The sequence below is a fragment of the Lytechinus pictus genome, chromosome 2 (genome assembly GCF_037042905.1).
Source record: "Lytechinus pictus isolate F3 Inbred chromosome 2, Lp3.0, whole genome shotgun sequence".
Taxonomy (NCBI): Eukaryota; Metazoa; Echinodermata; class Echinoidea; order Temnopleuroida; family Toxopneustidae; genus Lytechinus; species Lytechinus pictus.
The window spans coordinates 57,088,387-57,094,386 of NC_087246.1; positions in this window are offsets into that span (position 1 = coordinate 57,088,387).

The window sequence follows — 6,000 nt, forward strand, 5'->3', positions numbered from 1 at the left end:
CATCAAAAATAAAATTGTAGGAAAAAGTTTTGCATTTTCATGTGTCATATGGGACATTGCCAAAAATAGGTTCGGAAAAATCAGGGCTGCCCCTATTATTGATCATGAAAATGTAGATATTATTTGGAACCATCAATGATACATTATTCCATTGACCTGCAATATTTTTAGTCTTCTCGTGCTTTGCCAATAATCGTTTCAGGCAGTGTTTGTACTTGACTTTTTAATTAGCAAAATTATTGAAAATTCCACTGTTTCCCCCCAAAAAACTATATCTGACTTCACTTTTGGTTAAAACTCATAATTTTCATAAAATTTAGGTATTATAGTAAAATATTACACTACTTATGACTTATTGAAAGCATGTTGAAATTTATGATATTTATGAAGTTCTAGTGTGGAATCACTCTCAACCAAAATGCTATGCTTGATTTGCTCATTTCTCATCAATCACACATTTTTAACTAGAAACCTGACTCATGATATAATGAACAAGTTCTTGGTCATGTTTGGTCGTGGTCATTTTATAGGATTCTGTTTCAACTCAATTTGAGATCAATACCTAAGCTGGAAATTATGTTTCAAAAAAGCAAGCGACTGCGACAGGAATCACTGCTTCATTTGGACAGTTAATGGCAGATTAATCTTCAATCAGCAAGGGAGCAAAATGATGGATAAAAAATGATTAGCATTTACATATCATCAGCCGCAACTATTGAGGTTGCCGGATGAAATACGATCGGTGGAAAAAATGAATAATGCAAAATCATATGGACAGTATGTCGTTGGTGGAGGGAAAATATGTGAGCTCTGCTTTTCTAATTTTCCCACCCAAATCAATGTTTGTCTGTAAAACTTTGCCAGAGGGAGATAAAGTAATTGATTTAAGTGTCATTGTCCTCGATCATGCATGCATATATACATGTTCACATACAGTGTGTATCAATAAAAAGCTTACACATTGAAAAATTCCCCCTAATTGAAAAAAAAAATCAACATGGGGATATTTTTTTCAAATATACAACTGTATTCCTAGGCTTTGGTCACATCTACAGGATAAAAGTATAATTTTTGACAGAATCCTTTGAATGAGTGAGCACTGTCCATTTTTGTAAAGCTCGCAGAAATCAAGTTGTGCAAAAATGATGATTTTCATGTTGTGTCAATGAGTAGAGGAGAATAAAAAACCAATAATATATATATATATTTTTTCTTTTGGGGGGCACTATGGGTCAATGGAATTTAAAAAATTACATTGTAACATTCAATAACAACTTTACTACCAAAAGGAAAATTTTAAGTCTAGTTAAACATAAACTTTAGGTTGCTTGTACCAGCTGGATCTGAGGACATAAAATGAAACAAATTAATGTAAACACAAGTTTATTTCAGACATCTCCAGCATTTATCTTTAAGTTTGGTCATCTAAAAGGGGGAGTAAGGGGGTAACATTTCATGCTTTATATCATGCTTGTTTCTCCTCACTTCCCAAGGCATGGCAAAGAATATAAAAAAACAGGCCTATTATTTCATGCGAATCACTGCTACATGTAAAGCAGATATTATTGCAATAGTCTTGGTGTGTGCGTGTGAGGGCTGGGGGCGGGCAGGGGCGCTCAAGGGAGTGTTTGGCCAAGGTAGCAAGTTAGAAAGGAAAACATATCTAAATTCAATCCTCTTTCTTAGCTAAAGTCCGTGCGCTCTTCATGATTAACCTCTACTTTTATTCATATAACTATTTTCAAGTTTTGTGCAAATCATTTTTTATGAACTGTTTACAATTTCCTGTGGACTCTTCTTGAGATTGGATTATCAATGAACTGTTCTCAAGCATTTGCATATGAATACTGAAAGCAATGAAATCACAACAAGAAATAGATTTCGAAATGTATGAGTCAGACAGAAAACCGCATCTTCGTATGATTGGTGAAAAGCAAAATGATTTGGCTTTATACATGTGGACTGTGGTTTTCCAGCGTTAATGCACTTCCCATCCTTTTCTTTCTGTCTCTATCTCTGTCTCTCCCCCTTTTTCCTGCACTCCCACTCTTCCAACCAACCCCTCTCTATGTCAATTCCAATTTCTCTTAATTTATCACTCTTTATCTATCAATTTCTATGTCTATGCCTTTGTCCCCCCTCTCTCTCTCTCTTGTTCTCTCTCTGGCAATAGATGAGCCATTATTAGAGGAAGAAGAGAGTGAAATCGGATCTGATCATAAAACAATATTAACCAATTTTTGTTCATATCTGATGAGTCACACATCAAAATCATTTTGCGCTCTTTCTTCGGTCAGTGAACCTTCGATCAGCGCCCGACAGGCAGCGCTCAGGGAAAAGGAGATGAAATTAAAGAAAATTGGAGAGGATGAGCCCAAAGACATGAGGAAAAGACGAAAAAAAAATGGGGGGATCATTAATTCTCCGAGCTCTCTGGACAATAATTGGGGAATGCAAAATGAACACAGTTAACAACTATTGACCCCAACTAACCCCCCCCCCCCCCGCACACATAACAAACATACAGTGTGTCTCATTTTAATTTAAGTTCAGCACATTACATTGGAAGTAATGACAACATAAAAGATAAAATGCTAGGAATACACATTGCTTACATTAAAAATAAGAGATAGAGACATTATTCTGATTTGCAATACAGCAAGGAATTAAAATTGCTGCTGGTCCCCATTCAATTAGAACCTGGATTTGCTTTTTCATAGGCTGCATTCAATCTGTACTTTTTACCCTCTAAACACAATTTTAAGGGTATTTACTTGTAGTACAAAACCATGATTGCGTTCAATCAAGACTTTCTGACTTTAGAAGCGCAGTTTTCAAAGATGTTTATGGCATTCAATTATGAAACACCTAGTTTTGATTTATGATTCTTGAGATTCTAGACTAAGAAATTTGACTGAACAGTGAACACACCCATTAGATGCTCGAGAGATCAGCTAGCTCCACCACCACTTACATCCTCATCCTTTAATTCAAGATATATTGTAGCCTGAAGGAATAATGACTGCAGCAATTATTAGCTCCATGTTGGTTAACATCTTGGCAGTTATTCCTCGACATGGAAGATTCAAGGCTCAAGAGACCATTCTTAATGAATAAAACCATGATCTCTCTCTCTCACTCACTTGATCTCATTTCCTTTCTCTTTTTACTTCTTCTTCTTCTCTCCCCCTCTTTTCCCCTCACTATTTCTCCCCCTCCCTTTCTATCTCTTTTCTCAATTTTTCTCTCCCTTTTGCATTTTGTCTGTGTAATCTATGTGCCTCTGTCTCTTCTCGATCTTTCTTCTGTCTGTTTCACTGAGCACTTTCACCAACTATCTATATATTCACATGAGACAGGGATTTATATGACCATTCAGATTCAATGGCCAGTTATAGGATAATCATATGGAAGCATATTATAAAGAACTCATGATAATAATGCTTACGAATAGCAGAATAACGAGATATGCTTTTACAAAATAACTGCTCATTGAGCAAAAAATAAAAATAGCCCTTGAAATGAAAGATTTAGCCGACCAAAACCAACAATCGCCACAATATGGCAAAAATAGCCCCTAAGTTATTTCATATCCTGTCTCACACACTTTCACCATAATATGTAGAAGGGATTTACATCTATTTGGTTCTTAAGATAACACATACTTTACTATCCCTGAGAAAGATGAACATATTGGAGGGCTTGAATTATTAGTAGCATAAAGCAATAACAACCACTGATTATTATCGCAACTGTCTCCAGCAAAGGGCAATATAACAAAGGTCTCAATTTTTACAGACATGTATTTTCTACTGCTAATGGCATCTACTGCTTCATTTCTAAGACCCTTTTCTCATCCATTTCCTGAGCTGGTTTCTGTACAACCAGCTCACAAAATCAGTTTAGAGGATCGCTTCGCCTCCATTCCATCACCATTTCCTGGAGCCCGTTGCATAAATTTTTTATAGGTCTGCCACCCAATGGCATCTTTAATGAAATTCTTGATTCTGATTGGCTGTTAAGCATTGTTGCCATGGTAATTACAATTTGGATGGCAAATATACTATGGTAACTTTTATGCAATGAGGCCCTGACCTTGTTTCCAGAACCACCACGTAAAGTGGTCCTCTTGCTAAGGGAATGGTCCCAGTGGGGTCACATGTTTTGTGCAAAATTTGCAACCGCAGCGATCGGCATCATCACCATATTCTACATACATGTACACATGTGTACTGGGTAAGCTCGCCCAACAAACACACACTATAAAACTACCGGGTAAAGACCACTTCCCGAAGAGCGGTTGTATCCCCATCTGTGCTCAAACCAGTTTAATGAGGCAAAGCGGTCTTGAAAACCACATCAAGAGGTGGTGTTCGAAACTGGTTTGGAAGATCATTTAATAAGATTGCTTCAAGACCACTGTGAGTGTTCCCATTACATGATAAACCGGTTTATACTGAACTGGTTTCCACTGAACGGGTTTATGAAAGTAGATGAGAACGTGGTCTATGTCTCTAGAGCCATACAGTGTTGAATGAGAGAGTTTGTAGAATGCTACATCAACATGTGCCCAAATGCAAGTTGCTACTCCTCCATGTTTTTCAAACATTATCCCATGTTCTGTGGAAGCGCATTGCCATCTGTCTATTTGTTTTTCCATATCGTATGACACTTGTGGAAGCATACACTGGGACTATGTTCATCAGCCAACTATTTTTTTCACCATGATCAATTCACGGAGGTCAAAGTGTGATATTTGTTGAAAGGAATCGTCTTTGAAAGCACAAATGTGAAATCCTGAAATTTTGTTTTATGATTTTGCAAAACTGTGATCACTTAACTCATGATGTAAAAATCACTTATATTTCATACATGGTTGCATTCAATGGATTATTTGTTGGTCACAAAATAAAAATAACTGAAAACCCAAACATGAAATGCTAACAGAGAACATTAATAACATGGTTCCGCCGATCCATTGCCACTTTAAATCATGCTGCTAAAACATTTCTAATTCATAAATGATTGAATTCAAGCAATTATTTGTTGGTCGCAAAATAAATGTTTTGGGGGACAAAAAACAAACATGAAGTGCTAAATGATGCAATTTGCATTTTGCTGAACTGTGGTCAATTAAAGTCACCTTGAAGCAACAGAGATCTTGAACAAGCATTTAAAAAGTTTTCTTCTTTCCATATATATATATATATATTCTAAATGTAATAAAAAAAAATTTAGTGACTCCTATTAAATGATGCAAATTCTATATTTTGTGAAAATCAAAACACCTATCATAAATGAAAAGAGCCTGTGACAGCTCACTATTAATTTTTTTTTTGAAATCTAAAATTATTAATGAATGATCTCTGCATTTCTACTCTTCAAATATATTATTTCTGGATTCAAAATAAAATGAATACATGGATGCAGGCAACAAAATTAACTTTTCATTTTCAAGAGCTAGTTTTCACAACCTGTATTGCCTAAATCTGCAACATTAGAGTATTGCAGTGAATGGGCATTTTTCTATGCTCTTTTAAGCATTTCAGGGTCAAAATCACCCTAAGCCCCGTGTGTTTTTTCCCCTGCACAGATGAATGAATAAATAAAAGATTGAAAGAATGAATGAATTAATAAATAAATAAACAAATAAATAAATAAATAAATATACAAATATTTAAATAAATAAATACATATATAAAAATGAAAAATACATGAAGAGATACATAAATAAATCAAGTAATACCAAAATATCAAATAAATAGGCAAAGAAACAAACAAACAAAATTTAGAGTCCAAGAAATACGACTGGATGCAAAAGGTTGAGTAGAGAAATATGATCCATGAATATATACAGTTATTCCCCCAAAATGAACAAGGCTTTGTTATACACTGTTGAAAGACATTCAGTGGGTCAAGGCATTACCTAGCCACGTGTTAATTGGTCTTGAATGCACTCTCTCGTTCAACCTCATCCTGTTCTTAATTATTTTAACTTTT